This window comes from Zalophus californianus, chromosome 12 (genome assembly GCF_009762305.2).
Source record: "Zalophus californianus isolate mZalCal1 chromosome 12, mZalCal1.pri.v2, whole genome shotgun sequence".
NCBI classification, from domain to species: domain Eukaryota; kingdom Metazoa; phylum Chordata; class Mammalia; order Carnivora; family Otariidae; genus Zalophus; species Zalophus californianus.
Window position 1 is genome coordinate 9,124,979 of NC_045606.1, and position 16,764 is coordinate 9,141,742.

The 16,764-nt window shown below is 41.3% G+C and overlaps 1 protein-coding gene and 1 long non-coding RNA gene across 4 annotated transcripts in view; one reads left to right on the plus strand and one right to left on the minus strand.

Annotated features, from left to right (window-relative positions):
- EGFR (epidermal growth factor receptor) overlaps positions 1-16,764 on the plus strand; it is a 197,438-nt gene that overhangs the window by 44,127 nt on the left and 136,547 nt on the right. The window lies entirely within an intron of this gene.
- LOC113911011 lies at positions 11,456-16,196 on the minus strand. Its single transcript, XR_003516352.2, has 3 exons — positions 16,114-16,196; positions 13,172-13,322; positions 11,456-11,752 (listed from the first exon to the last, which is right to left on the minus strand). It is a non-coding gene; the product is annotated as an uncharacterized LOC113911011 (long non-coding RNA).

Consider the following 16,764-nt stretch of genomic DNA (forward strand, 5'->3'; position numbering starts at 1 on the left):
TCAGCAGGGAGTCTGCTTCTCCCTCTCCCTCTGCTGCTTCCCCTGCTTGTGCTCTCTCTCTCTCTCTGTCAAATAAATAAATAAAGTCTTAAAAAAAAATGGAAGAGGAGGGAATTCCTCCACACTTACTTATGAGGCCCACCTTACCCTGACATCAAAACCAGACAGGGATGCCGCAAGAAAAGAAATGTAAAGGCCAATCTTCCTGATGAACGTACACGCAAAAATCCTCAACAAAATACTGGCAAACCAAATTTAACAATACATTAAAAGGATCAAACAAGTGGGGATTTATTCCAGGGATGCAAGGATGGTTCAACTTCCATAAATCAGCCGGTGTGATACACCACATTAACAAAATGAAAGATAAAAATCATATCATCTCAGCAGATGCAGAAAAAACATTTGACCAAAGTTCAACATCCATTCATGATAAAACTCTCAACAAAACATAAAGGGAAAGTACCTCATAATAAAGGCCATACATGACAAGCCCACAGCTGACTTCATACCTAACGATGAAAAACTGAGAGCTTTTCCTCTAAGAACAGGAACAAGCCAAGGATGCCCACTCACCGCTTTTACTCAACATAGTATTGACTGTCCTAGCCAGAGCAGTTAGGCAAGAACAAGAAATAAAAGGCATCCAAATTAGAAAGGAAGATGTAAAACTGTCACTATTTGCAGATGACATGATATTATATGTAGAAAATTGTTAAGACTCCATCAAAAAAAATGTTGGAACTAATAAATCCGGTAAAGTTGCAGGATAAAAAATCAATACACAAAAGTCTGTTGTGTTTCTATACACTAATAATGAACTACCAGAGAATTTAAGGAAACAATTTATAATTGCATCAAAAAGAATAATAAAATGCCTAGGAGTAAATAAAAATAACTAGGGAGGTAAAAGACTTGTATATTGAAAATTATAAGACATTAATGAAAAAAATTGAAGAAACAAATGGATAGATATTTTGTGCTCATGGATTGAAAAAGTTAATATTGTTAAAATATCCATACTACCCAAAGCAGTCTACAGATTAAATGCTTTTCCTATCAAAATTCTAATGGAAGTCTTCACAGAAATATAGCACAGAATCCTAAAATTTGTATGGATCCATAAAAAAAACTAAATAGCAAAAGCAATCTTGATAAAGAACAAAGCTGGAGGCATCACGCTCCCTGATCTTAAACTATATTATAAAGCTAGAGTAATTAAAACAATATGGTAGTGGCATTAAAAAACAGACACATCGGTCAGTGAAGCAGAATAGAGAGAAATAAACTTACATATATATGGTCAATTTATGACAAGCCAAGAGTATAGTGGGGGAAGAACAGACTTCAATAAATGGTGTTTGGAAATGTGAACAGCCACATGCCAAAGAATGAAACTGGAACCTTATCTTATAACATACACAAGAACTAACTGAAAATAGATTAAAGACTTGAATGTAAGATCTGAAACCATAAAACTCTTAGAAGAAAACATAGGCAGTAAGCTTGTAGACGTTGGTCTCGGTGATGATTGTTTGAATCTGACACCAAAAGCAAACGCAACAAAAGCAAAAATAAACAAATGGGACTATACTCAAAATAAAAAGCTTCTGCACAGCAAAAGAAACCACCAATGAGGGTAAAAAGGCAACTTACTGAATGGGAGAAAATATTTGCAAATCATATCTCTGATAAGGGGCTAATATACAAAATCCATAAAGGACTTGGACAACTCAATAGCAAAGCCTACAAATCCCAAAACAATCCAATTAAAATATGGGCAGAGATCTGAATAGACTTTTTTTCCAAAGAAGACATAGAGATGGCCAAGAGGTACATGCAAAGATGCTTTACAGTACTAACCATTAGGGGAATGCAAATTCCAACCAAAATGAGATGTCACCTCACACCTGTTAGAATGGCTGTCATCAAAAAGACAAGAAATAACAGATGTTGGCAAAGAGTGGAGAAAAGGGAACCCTTGTGCATTATTGGTGAGAATGTAAACTGGTAAAGCCACTATGGAAACCTGTATGGAGGTTCCTCAAAAAATTAAAAATAGAAATACCAGGGCACCTGGGTGGCCCAGTTGGTTAAACATCTGCCTTCGCCTCAGGTAATGATCCCAGGGTTGTGGGATCGAGCCCCACGTGGGGCTCTGCTTCTCCTTCTCCCTCTGCTTCCCCCCCACCCCTGCTTGTGCTCTGTCTCTCAAATAAATAAATCTTAAAAAAAAAAAAAAACAAATACCATATGATCCAGCAGTTCCACTTCTGGGTAATTAAATGAAGAAAATGAGTATACTCACTTAAAGAAATAACTGTACTGCCGTATTCGTTGCAGCATTACTTAGCATAGCCAAGATAGAGGAACAACCCAGTGTCCAACCATGGATGAATGGATAAAGAAGTTGTGATTTATACACACACACACACACACACACACACACACTGGAATATTATTCAGCCGTAAAAAACATGCCATTTGCAACAACATGGATGGACCTTGAGGGCATTATGGTAAGTGAAATAAATCAGAGAAAGAGAAAAAACTGATCTCCATCCATGTAGAATCTAATATATATATTAGATTATCTAATCTACTGTACATGGTAGATTAGATAATATACATAGATATAAAGTTGCAGGCATATATTTGTAGTAGATTATATAATATACATATATTAGATATGGATTAGATAATATATATTAGATTCCACATATACACAATATATATAAAATATATAACATCTATATGTATAGAATATGTTATATATATGAAACAAGCTCAAGATACAAAATAACAGATTAATAGTCGCCAGAGGCTGGGGTCAGAGGTGGCAAGTGGGAGAAATGGATGAACTGTTTCTGCCTTTGTTTTTAGTTTAAATAAATTGAATTTAAGAAAAGAAAGAAACGAACAGATCAGAGCCCTGGAAATAACTCACAGATAATTAACTGTCGATCATGTATATCTTACTACTTGAATGGACTTATGTTCTCTCTTTTATCCCTGTTCATTTGCAGGGAAAAGTGGACGTGGGTTTCTAAATATAATGTTGTGCTTCTTTCCATTATATTTGTGCCATTTGGATTATATTTGACATACAGGCAAACAGCCATGTATTACTGCACATTGTTGACAAAAATTGAACTGAGTAAATGTAAAGATCTAATTGACATTACTTAATGATTCATGAATCCGGGCTGCATCCCATCTAACAAGTAGATGGGAGCCCTGAGTTGTTGTATAAAATGAAGCTCTTACAGGCAGAAATGGGGCAAGACAAGGAAGAAAAGAAAGGATTATTTCAGGCAAGGTCACCTTCCTTTAGTGGGAAGGGCAGGGGATCCCTAACTAGTGCTGATCAGGAAATTCCAGACTGATTGGCTGAAACTGCAATGAGGTTAGGTATTAAGTGTGGTGGGGCTTAACATAAGCAACTCCATTTTCAGCCTGTTTCTCTTTCACAACATTTATTCACATTATTATTTGACATGGAGGGGGTTGGGGAGTGGTTTTGGGGATTCCCAGCTGCCTTCTTTCTTTCTCATTTCTTTGAAAATATCAGACACTGACTTTTGGCAGCTTGCAGAGCTACTTAAAATGTAATGCTGTTCTTTGTGCTTGAAAACGTGCTCTTCGTGTGAAGTTTATGGAGCCGTTGCTGCTCAGATGAGATGCATCTTACCATGTTGTGGATGCTTGTTTCATGGCAGCCACTGTGTTTTGAGCCCATTATTTCCTCATTTTAGTGCTCAAAATTAGCCTGCAGGAGACACACCATGGTTCCTTTTATTGGGAGATCAGAGAGGCAAAGTGATTTCTCCAAACTCACGGAGCTAAACCCTGAGCCAGGGCTGTTTGCTGCCAAAGTGTGTTTACTCCTCTACACCACATTGCTTCTCCATTCTCATCATCTAGGGTCAAATGGAAAGAACAGATGGGGTCAGGTTTCAAATAATAAGAGAAATTAAGAAATCTGTGCCCGGAAGCAAGAACGCCTGCCCTCATTAAAACTGGCTGCATTCACCTCCTCTCATTCCTATCCTGTTCTGCCTCTTGGCAGTTTTTCTCTCCCCCATATTTCCTCCTTGATCTTGTTCGAAACCTCTTCCCTGGCGAAGTCATTAGGTCCAAGCTATTATTTTCCTTTGGTCCATTATTTAGATGGAACCACATGTGCTGATGTGATTATGGAAATCTCTGGACAGCAGTAGAATTGTGGAGGGGTTGAGTGTATGTATTTGAGATTAAAAGACCAGGTCTGGGGGAGGAAATATAATGAACAAAAAGTAGATTTTTTTGAAAAGTGAATACCAAACCTATACTGATGGAAAAAGCTCTCTTCCCATGAGATCCCCTCAAAGTATCTTACCATTGGCACACACACAGGTTGTTATGCTCAGTCTTTTGAGCTGGGGCCATCTTGAAATCAACTGGAGGACACAGAGCATCGGCCAGGTGAGCAAAAAGGATGTCGTGAGCATGGAAGGCAGGTAGTGACTTCAGTTTGGGACCTGTGTCGTGAGGGGAGCAAAGCAAGTAGACAGAGTGATTTAGGGAGATGTGCTATTCATAAGAGAGAAGGAACAATGAGGCAGACCAGCGCACCTCAAGCTTGGGGGCAAGTCTTGATCTGGCTGGTAAATTCTAACTTCCCTTCTTAAACTAAACAATAAAGCTTAATTAGTGTAGCGGTTCTTGGGATTATTTGCTTAGTGCTACACATTTGTCTCGTTTTCCTTGGCTTTCACCTCCACATGCAGACCTCAGAGAATAAAAATCTTAATATGAAAAACGGATTGCCACTGTTTTTCATTGCTGATGAGAAAGTAATTCCTTTCAGTATTATTTCAGCAGTGCCTCATGATGTGTGATGAGCAAGAGGCAGGAAAAATTGTATTAAGTATTTTAGGTTTATTTGCCTGAACATAAGAGGAGATTTATTATTTTTTTTTTTAAATATGCTGTAGACCCATGAATACAGAGAACAAACTGAAAGTTGCAGAGCAGGGGGATGGGCAAAATGGGTGAAGGGGAGTGGGAGGTATGGGCTTCCAGTTGTGGAATGAATAAGTCACAGAGAGAAAGGTGCATCTTAGGGAAGAGAGTCAGTGACACTGTAATAGCATTTTATGGTGACGGATGGTGGCTGCATTTGTGGTGAGCATAGCATAACCATGGACTTGTTGAGTCGCCATGTTGTACCGTTGAAACTAAGGTAACATTGTTTGTCAACTCCAGTAAAAAACAAAAACAACAAAAAACAAAAAACAATCGTGTCTTTCATGGACAAAGAAACTTCCAGGCCCAGGTCAACATCAGTTTTTGATGTACAACAGGATATAGTTCTTTATGTCCTTAATATTCAGAATTTAAAAATGCATGCAAGTTTATATATAAACCAATAGATACAGACTGAATGTTTAATAATAGGTTATATCTATTATTCACAGGCCCTGTTTGACTGTCAGAAGTAATTTTAATTTACAATAATTGTGTCATGTTCTTCCCCATCAGAAAGCCAATTATGCAAGCTTTGCCATCACAAATGGAAAATAATTTAATGGAGTGTTCATTGCAATTTCATGAGTCCAGAATTGGATTTTTTTGTTTGTTTGTTTGTTTTTACAGAGCAGCCTGTATTGCCTTGTTAAGGAGGATATATTACTATCCAGACATCCAGAAAGGGCCCCTCTGCTTTTTTGGAGTCTGCTTTTTTACTGATTCTTAAGGTGATTCCACTGGTGTTTATGCACTTTTTTTTTTTCCTATTGGGTCCTTCAAATTCTTTTTTTTTTTTAAGATTTTTATTTATGTTTTTGACAGAGAGAGAGAGACAGCGAGAGAGGGAACACAAGCAGGGGGAGTGGGAGAGGGAGAAGCAGGCTTCCCGCTGAGCAGGGAGCCCGATGTGGGGCTCGAACCCAGGACCCCGGGATCTGACCGAAGGCAGACACTTAACGACTGAGCCACTTGGCATGCCAGGTCCTTCAAATTCTTAATCAGTGCCATTTGCTCTTAATTTAGGTACAATTCAAGCCTAATTAGAAACCAGAAACACTTACATGTCCACAACAGATTTAAAAAGCTTGACAGAAGCTTTTTAAAGAAGAGGCATTGAAGCAATTGTATAGCAAGGTCAAGGTTATTTAACAACACAAAGATAGATTTTCTCATTGAATTTTAGAAATTCTCATGTCAAGTTCTACAACAAGAGAAAGGTCAGGGGATAAAGGACATGGTGGAAAGTAGACACAACCTAGCGGGCTAAGTCATTTGTGTAATGGCAAACATCCCACACGTAGGAGCCCCAAAGACCTGGGTGTCTCGGCACTGCCTGGTCAGTGTGACCAACCTGCACCACCATGGAAAAGTTCAGCTACGCGCCATACCACAAAGCAAACATAGTAACATTGGAAGGCATATAGCCAATGATTTAGAGATATGTATCCAGAAGCATTAAGTAAGCATTCTCAAGGCTTACAAAAGTCAACCTGCGTTATCTAGAAGGTGACTTTTTTTGATGATGGCTTGATCTTTAATAAATGGGAAGAGCAGATGAGGGAGGATTTCCCCTTCTCCTTTCTCAGAAATGTAATTCTGGAATTCCTTAGTCTGCCTGGAGATTCTTGCTGCATTCTGGGGTTTTCATGTATCAACACTTAGATGTTCTAACTAAGTGACTCCCTTGGGAGGAGAGGAGTGAACAACGAGTAACCTTTCCTGGTGACTCATGTGCTGGGTGGAAGGTCCCTGTACAAGAAAGCTGTGCTGGGTGAGTCTGAAGAGTTAATGCACTTTCAGAAGCCTCTAATTTACTACTCCCGAAGAGTAATTTACTCACTAGAAGTATCTGGGTGACTATTAACGCATTTGTAGCCTTAACAAGATCGGTTCTATTTTAAGATTAAAAGTACAAAGCCAGAGCTGGAAAGCCATTAAAAACGGACAGCCAGTTTCCCATTTTTGAGAGTATTCATTAAAAGGTTCCTGTTGCAAAAGGAACAAGGAATAGCTTGGGACCATGGCACCATGAATCATACTGTAAACCTGTTCACTCTGGCTGGGGAGAGGTCTGTGAATAAAACCAGAGGTGAGACAAAGTCTCTGGAAGGTGTTGGAAGAAGCAGGGGACAGGGACCAATGTATTTCCCCTCTTCTCTCCACTGACAAATTCTTGCAAGGCGGAAAGGCACTGGGGGACAACAGAGCAAGTGAAATAATTTTTCTACCAGATGAAGTTGATTCATAATAGCCTCTGCCAATACAAGAGGATCCTCTGCTATTGTATGCCTCTCCCTGCTGTCTCCCTTTATAACTCTGGAGAGGGGCTCCTCAAGCGTGTCCCTCCCTATGCAGTATGAAAAAAGTAACTATTCCAAATAGTTTCACATTGTTTCTAGCATCATTGTTTCCTAGCAGTGACTGCATGATTAAAATGCAGGGCAGATGTGTCACCTGTTTATGGAGCTAAAAATGCCTCCATCAGCATTTGGAGAAGTCACCCTGTGCATTCCTTTCTAGCTTCCCTTTTTTTTCTTTGCAAGTTAACACTTTCCCTCTATTTAGAAAGACATTTTTACCTTCTAGCAGGTGGGGGTCTCATCTTCAGAAATATAAAGTAACATTTGCAAATCACTATAGACTGATTTTGGAGAATGATAGCCCGTGTTAAAAAAAAAAAAATCACAGAATTGGTACCTGAAGAATTAATACTGTGGTCATAATATTGTGGCATTTGTTAGAAAACGAGTCATTGCCATGATCAATATTATTTTCAGACTTTTGCTGTACTGTTTTGTTTTGTTTTTAATACAAGGAAATGTTTTGTGTGAAATGTGCCCTGACAGGTTGGTGGAGGTATAACTAGGGTGCTCAGGTCATAATCTCAAATACACACCAGCCGAGGAGTGCCATCAGCCTGCACCGGACCGGTTTCAATTCTAACAAAATTTGAAACCAAGATTTCTAGGTGCAGTTTCATTCAGAACTCACCGTAACAAATTACCTTATACTTCACAGAGACGTCTCTTTTCACTGTCAAGTCTGGTTTGCTGAGTTACAGAAAAGGGCAGCTCAAAAACTTTGATTCTTGGATTAATATTAGGAAAATAAGATCACCTTTTCCTCCCTGCGGGGCTGGGGGCCAAGCTCAAGCTGAACGTCTCACTGTACTCAGTGCTGTCGATTTGCAAGGAAGAGGGCACCTCGCAGAGCAAGCCTCTCTGCACCTGAGGGTCATGTTCTCTGGCTGCCCCTGAGGCTGGCTGAAATACACTGCAGCATAAGCTAATTTTTAATATTTTATTTTTAAGCAGTCTCTACATCCAGTATGGGGCCTGAATTCAACCCGAGATTGAGAGTCCCATGTTGCACCAACTGAGCCAGCCAGGCACCTGATGTGTGTAATTCTTAAGCTTGAAAAATGATACAGCAAGAAAAAGTACATGCTTTCACATTCACAGGGACATCCTACAACTTGAAAATAACTCATATACTCATGTAGAGTTGACATTCTAGAACTCGATCGAGATTGAGGTTGGTAGACCCAGGAGGCAGGGTGGTGAGACACAGGGGCTTATAATCCAACAGATTCATGATGATGCCTCTGCTCTATCCACCCAGTAGCTGACTAGGTGATCTTAGGTGATCCTGAGCTGCTGCTGGGTTAGCCAGAGGGGAGGGTGCGTGGCACCTACTACAGCCCCTGGCCCACGGAGACCACGTCAGATTGAGTACAACTCTGCAATTTCAGAGTAAATGGTGAAGGTCCGGTGGGGGGGGGGGGCGGTGGGAACTGAAGATGGAAAAGAATGCTGTACCCTAAAATGCTTTCAAGGTCAATTAGGAACACAATATGAGGGGAGAAATGGAACCTGTGAGAAAATTATTAAAAAGTATTCCATTTAGGGGCACCTGGGTGGCTCAGTCGGTTAAGTGTCTGCCTTCGGCTCAGGTCATGATCCCAGAGTCCTGGGATAGAGTCCCACATCGGGCTCCCTGCTCAGTGGGGAGCCTGCTTCACCCCTTACTCGTGCTCTCACTCTCTCAAATAAATATATTTTTTTAAGATTTTATTTATTTATTTGACAGGGCACAAGCAGGGGGAATGGCAGGCAGAGGGGGAGGGAGAAGCAGGGTTTCCGCCAAGCAGGGAGCCTGCTGCGGGCCTGATCCCAGGACCTGAGCCAAAGACAGACACTTAACCAACTGAGCCACCCAGGCGCCCCAAATAAAGTCTTTAAAAAAAAAAGTATTCCATTTATTAGAGAAAGTCCTCATGACCTAGAAGGTCTGCAATCCTTGAAAGAGGACAGCGTTGAGTGGGGGGGAGTTCAGTCTTAGCAGGTAAAATACCTGTTGAGGTCTGTGGCCTCCGGGACCGAGCAGAAGCCAGGTCTCACGTACGTACTCAGTAGGACACATGGGGCCCCGTGGGGAGAAGTCAGGGTGAGGTGGAGCTGGGGGTGTTTCAGGCATGGCACCACAAGCCCTGGCCATCACCTACTGCCTCTTTTACTGAGGCTGTTTATTATTCATTCAACAAATACTGAGCCTTAGGCTCAGCTCATAATCCCGGGGTCCTGGGATCGAGTCCTGCATAGGGCTTCCTGCTCCGCTAGAAGCCTGCTTCTCCTCTGCCTCTGCCTCTCTCTCTCTCTCTGTCTCTCCTCATAAAAAAAATCTTAAAAAAAAAAAAAAAGATAACAGACATAGGTCTTGTCAACTAAAATTATACTCTTCTGAGTCTGCTAATATCATGGATTTATTATTCTCTTTTAGGTGTTCCTATGAATCGCTAACTTTCCTGCTTCAGCAAAACCTCCACTGCCTAAAATATAGTAAAGTGATCCGTTTTTTTTTTTTTTTAATTTTATTTATTTATTTGATAGAGCAAGAGAGCACAAGCAGGGGATTCAGTAGGAGAGGGAGGGGCAGGCTCTGTGCCGAGCAGGGAGCCCGATGCAGGGCTCGATCTCAGGACCCTGGGATCATGACCTGAGCCGAAGGCAGAGGCTCAACCGACTGAGCCACCCAGGCGTCCCGTGATCTGTCTTTTAAAGGATTGCCATAACTAGAATGGGAAAAGAACCAAAATGTGGAACTTCTGTATCTAATTTCCACATAGAGGTCTGGGATTTACGTACATATATACACACATAAATTCATACAGAAGACAAAACCGCACCACCCTTTAGGTGACAGCAAGGTGCCGGAATTGGAAGCCGTCTTGGCGGGCTCGGGCTCCGTGGTCTCTTTTCACAGACGAGAGAATCAATGTGGATGGTTCTCTAGTCCTCCAGGGTATGTGGTGATCATGGCTAGTGCTTATTAGGAAGCAAACGTGTGCAAGAAGGAATCACTCAAGCTAGGGCTTACATTTTTTCCTACCTTGCTGTTTTCTATCCATAGATAGAATATCTGATCTATGGCTCTGTTTCTCTGATTCCCCCATATCCTGTCTTGCAGATGGGAAAGGAGGTGGAAAAAAGGAAAAAAAAAATGAACAAAGCCGGTAGGCTTTCTTCCCGGAAGAATCTTATTTAATCCTAGCTTTCTAAGTGTTGCTTTATTCCATGGTAACATGGAATACATCTTGCTGGATGTTTTGGTCACTTGGAGCAGGTGAGGTCTGTGCCAGATTCTTCGAACTGGGAGCCATGTAAAGATGAGCCCCAGAGTTAAAATGCTGGCTCTTCACTTATTCCCTCAATGTCTCAGCCTAAAGATCTCCCTACTACCAACCACAGCTTGCAACACTGTTAGGAAGAAGTAGCAAGGAATTTGGAGGATTTGTGTTACAGTTCAAAAGCAGGAAGAGCTATGTGAGTGAAAGAGAGACCTGCCACTCCCATTCCATTAATTATACGTGATAGTGGAAAACTCACAGAGGATACAAATGCATATGCTTCTTTCCAGAGTTGACTTTGTGTGTTTCTGTGTTAAGGCTTTCAGGGGCAAGAGGAGAGAAACCGTCATTGTGAATATATGCTTCAGTTTGTCTTCTGTTACTTACAGTTCTGTTTTACCTCTTCTTTTTCTTTTTTAAATTTCAGAATCTTCTAGCACTAAATGAAAATTTCTCTCAGGATTTTTTAAAGAAAATTGAAAACAGGTAGCTTGAGTGTATTAAAACACAGGGCCTGGGTTATTCTGTTCCTCACACCCTTTCCTGTATAAATTAGCAGAGTCGTGGTTATTAATCTGCTCTGTTCGATATTATCATCTCTTTCCAAGTGCGGATGTCCTTCCTTCCTACACAGTCTTACCAATGTGCGTGCGCGCGCCTGCAAACACTGGGTAGCTCGCAGGGCCTCTAAATAGATGTGTTTCTGCATATGTTTGGAATCTTTATTTCTAATCAGTACAGAATCACGTGATTCTCTACAAATTGTATATGAAAGAGAAAGAAAAAAAAACAAAATTTATTTTACAAAAATACCCTCAGCACATTTAGGGCACATATACAAAAACGTTCCAGAACGTAGCCTATCTCTTTAAAGACAACACTCTTTTCTGGGCAAGTCAAGGCAAAATATCCAGTAACTTAGCAACATAAACAGAATAGAGGTGATATCGCAGGACATTTTTCTCTTGGATTGGATCAGAAAGTGCCACAGAGGAAACAGCGAAGAGAACCCTGAAATACATCAGTGCCGTTAGTAGGTATCCTACAGAAATACGTGCGCGTTCCCCGAAACTCCCTGACGAGGACTTCGAATGCAGCGCTCCTTTTGTATGTAACCTGCAGGAGAGTGAAATGTGCATGGTTTATAAATTTCAAGTGCAAACCTGTTTTTAAATTTACGTGACATTACTTTAAGTGTCACAGTTACCACTAGCAAAATAATTTGAGACTTTCTTCTTCAAGGCACTTTGCTCAGACTTTGACACATACAGTTTACTGACAGTGGGTTGATGGTAGTGCTTTATTTGTCGAGTTTTATCACAGTGACAAAGCCCGTGCCTCGGAGTCGGATGAATGAGGTACAAATCCCAGCTCTCCTCCTTAGCAGCTGTGGGCTTTTAGGAAGTTCCTTAAGTCACCTGTGCCTGCGTTTTTTTTGTGAGACCGTGAAGCTAATCCTCGCACTTCCCTCGGAGGGCTGTGGTGTGGGGGGTGGGCTGGTGGGTGAGCAGGGGAGCAGGGCCGGGCACATGGTATGTCGGCTGTCACTAATGATGCCTCCAATGGGCTTCCCCGTTTAGGGAAGAGACCTCTTGCCGAGGCACCAACTACATAAGGACCGTTTCATGTCAACTCCGTTCACTGTGTTCACGAACAGGACCAGAGTCAAACTGCTTAGTTATGTTTACATAAATACTGGGAAATGCTTTTAAACACTTGGTGTTTTGTCTCCTTTTGTGGTCCTTAAACAGGTCTCTGAAAGTTGACGGGGCACATGTAAAGATGTCAGGAGCCATCCCACATCTCCAAGTGAATCGGTTTCCCTGTGTATTTGCCAGTTTCTAAAATGTCACATGCAAAGGACTTCCACTAATTTATTTTAGGCACATAGCTACAGTTCAGTTCATTTCACCATTTGGAAAGTTTCCTAGCAGACTAAAATTTCTCATGCTGGACGCCTGGGTGGCTCAGTCGGTTAAGTGACTGCCTTCGGCTCAGGTCATGATCCGAGGGTCCTGGGGTGGAGCCCCGCATCGGGCTCCCTGCTCCGCGGGAAGCCTGCTTCTCCCTCTCCCACTCCCCCTGCTTGTGTTCCCTCTCTCGCTGTCTCTCTCTCTCTCTGTGTCAAATAAATAAATAAAATCTTAAAAAAATAAAATTTCTCATGTTAACATCTGATTACTTTTAGATAAGAAATATTCAGGCTTTGCTGTATCTGATCACCCTTGCAGGCCAGGCTTCCGGCTAACCACCTGACCAGTTTTGTCATAGTTTTCCCTCCCTTGCAGTGATGCAAATGTCAAATCTCTGTCTTTTTTCTGTTATTTAACCGTTTAATTATGACTCTTCCAAATACTCAATTCAAATATGTCCAAGATCCAAGGCTGGGTGATCAGTTATTGGGAAACATCATAATGTGATGGCTGAGTACCATCACCCACATCAGACTAACGGGTTCTGTGTGCCCACCGTTCCTGGGTGTGAGTATCGTGCCTTCCTAGTAAGACTTTTGTGAGGATAAAATCAAACACTCACCGACAGACTTTAGCAAGGCGTGTGCCGTAATGCTTCTGCAGTCACCTGGATCGACCCCACGCCCAGTGTAGACACTGCAATGATATATGCGTATTACCCCAAACTCCTTGTCTCCCAACTTTCGATGCAGCTCACGGTCTGTGTGTGGCCCCTAGGGAAGTGAAATGTGTAACATTTTATAAAGTTCAAGTGTGAACTCAGTTTTGAATTTACAGAACATTATTGGCTCTTGGCTGCTGATAAGAGAATTTATATCTATGCACTCTGTCCCATTTTCCCCTGAGGGAACCAAGGAACACACATTACTTTCTAGAGTCATCTAAATCCCATTCCTGTTCTTTTGCCACACTGTTAATTATATAGAGACATCCACACCTACATCAGATTTGGTTTTTCCTAACTCTTAAGATGTTATCAGCTTTGTATTAAAAAAAAAAAAAAGCAAGCAAATTTGCTATTTACTCTGGCCCTTAGTCAAGCAATTATAACAACTATAACATAACATTTCTCCTTCAAGATTTTTGCACACTGACAGGGATATAATGTCCTCTACAAGTAATAAATTTTAGGCAAATTATAATTAAAATACTGGTTACATCTCTTTCCCTTTAGAATTGACATAAAAATTTCTTAGACCGTGTAAAAGTAGGCATGGGGCAGGTGGAGGGCTTACTCTGATCACATGTTCGGCGGTGACCGGTGGCCATGAGTGGCTCTCTCGTTCACTATTTGTGGTTCTCTGGTAGTACTCAGCCACATTATGTTATTCCCGCAGTGCCGTGGCTCATTCTAAGGTACACACTATTAACCCCAAGAGAAAACAGAGAGGCTGGCGCCGCACCCTTCTTGCTTGCTCTGAGTCATGCTGCAAATGTTTCAGAATATCTGTTTTCACAGTGAGTCCTCATCTAGATCCACGGACAACTTCTGGAGAACCATGTGTTCACTATAACATCCCATTTTGATCTCCCCACCATCACTGATCGATTACTTCATGACTTTTTTACTCATGCTATGTTTGCATTCTTGGCGTCTCCAGGTTAGAACTGAAAATATGAAGATGTCATCAAAACAGAGCGCTGGCTAACAGCTGGTTCCCTTGTTGGGTTTGTGTATGTAAAATACAAATGCAGAGTGTAAGTCGTGACATCATATTTCACTCAATGTGAAAGGCCACTAAAAGTTTTTTCAGAATTATTTTTGAGACTAATGGATTTTTTAAAAACACCTAGTTATTTTAGGGGCACTTGGGTGGCTCAGTCAGTTAAGCGTCCAACTCTTGATTTCAGCTCAGATCATGATGTCACGGGTCGTGAGATCGGCCCACATTGGGCTCCATGCTTAGTGCAAAGTCTGCTTGAGGTTCTTTTCCTCCGCCCTTACCCCCACTTGCTCGTGTGCTCTAGCGCGCACTCTCTTGCTCTCTCTAAAAATAGATAAATCTTTTTAAAAAACCTAATTATTTTAAACATCTTGCTTGGGCGCCTGGGTGGCTCAGATGGTTAAGCGTCTGCCTTCGGCTCAGGTCATGATCCCAGAGTCCTGGGATCGAGTCCCGCATCGGGCTCCCTGCTCCTTGGGGGCCTGCTTCTCCCTCTGCCTCTCTCTCTCTCTCTCTCTCTCTCTCTCTCTCTCTGTATCTTGTGAATAAATAAAAATAAAATCTTTAAAAAAAAATAAAAATAAACATCTTGCTTGTTCCCCAAACACCTGATGCTTTTACCTAGGATATATACGGTATTATTAAAGAATATAAAACATTTAGGGATGCATTTTTTATATTATAAACTACTACTACAAATTGGCCCATTCATTGAAGTCAAAAGAAATTTGTAATTAATTAGTAAGCTGATTAGCTGGCAAAATCAATATTATTTTTTCTTAAGGTAGCTGAGAAATAATGGTTAACCTGTCATTCTAATTACTAAAAAAAGAGTTCTCTTTATAAGGGTATTTCAACAAAACATTGTCATCCAGAATTTGAACCTTATGATTGTAAAGTATTTTTTTTTTTTTAAAGATTTTATTTACTTACTTGCTAGAGACACAGGGAGAGAGGGAACACAAGCAGGGGGAGCGGGAGAGGGAGAAGCAGGCTTCCCGCGGAGCAGGGAGCCCGATGTGGGGCTTGATCCCAGGACCGTGGGATCATGACCTGAGCCAAAGGCAGACGCTTAACCACTGAGCCACCCAGGTGCCCCTGTAAGGTATTTTCGAAATCTGTTTTACACATCTTTAGTGAAGGTTCTTACTGAAAGAGTCACATGAATGGAAAATCCATATAAAAAAACAACGCAGGAAGATAGCTCACAATACTAGTAAAATCATTTTGTCACCGACTTAAAGCTTTTACAGAATTCTTGTAAGTAAATAGAAGGTCAAGGGTATGTGGGTAGCCAGAAACTTCAACTAACTGCTAGAGCAGGATCAAGAGGTTCTCGTGTTCATTCCTCTAAAGGGAGGAGCAAATTGACACAGTGGAAGGTAAAGCTAAACGAAACAAATGTTTTAAATAATTCCACTGAGCAGAGGGCACCACCTATGACAATTTGGACTGCACTGGTCTCTGTACTCTTATACCCTTGTTTTAGGATGAGCAGAGCCTCCCGCTTCTCCAGCACCTGGAGCCATGTTCCTTTGGGTCTTAGCCCTTCTTACGGAGGTCATTTTGTCAATTGAGTTATAAACACAGTAACAGAAGTTCCTGTCTTCGGGCTTTTATAATAGAAACATTATATCGAATTTCAGAATAGGCTCCCTGGGGAGAGAACATAGCAACAACAATGACCCAAACAGAAAAAGAAACGTGGTGGATTTGGGACCAAAAATGTCAATCTGATTTTCCCCCGGATTTGGTCACACTCACATCACAGCTGACACATAGCTGTGTCCCTCCCAAACCTTGGGACCGTGTCTTCTTGCTCATGATTATGACAGGTTACCTGAAGCCCAGGTTCCTCTGACACGGACCCTTGAGGAGGCGGAGCCAGCCGCGGCGGTGGGGACGATGCTTCAAGGCTATCAGAAATGCACAGCTGCCTTCTCTGGCAAGCTCCGAGCTACACGATGTACTCTGGAATTGGAATGCTTGATTTTTTTTTCAGTTGGTTTGTAAATAGGATTGCACAAAAATCCATGCAAATCAACTCTCCAAATCAGAATTTGCTCAGCTGAAAAGACCATTAAATTAGATGGGCTGGCTTTCAGTTGGTTGGGGCGGGGGGGGCAATAATGTAACTCTGCCTAACAGTCCTTTAAAAAAGACAGACAAGCACATTACATGATAATTTCCATTAGACTGGAAATGTCCAAGCCTGTTTACCTCGGTTACTTGTCCTTGTCTACTTTCCCAGCCTAGCAGTTATCCATTAGTAATTAGTCATGAATGGGGCATTTGATATTAAAGCATCTCATTTAAGGTACTGTTGCTGTTTGTTATGACATTCTATGAGAATTTTTTTTTTTTATCAGCTTGAAATGTACTAAAATCCAAACTATATGGTGAGCTTTCTTAGTTTTTCATGGGGCATACCTAACTGAAATTCTGAATTGAAATACGATTCTCATCCTAATAAGGGGCACTACTAGACAGT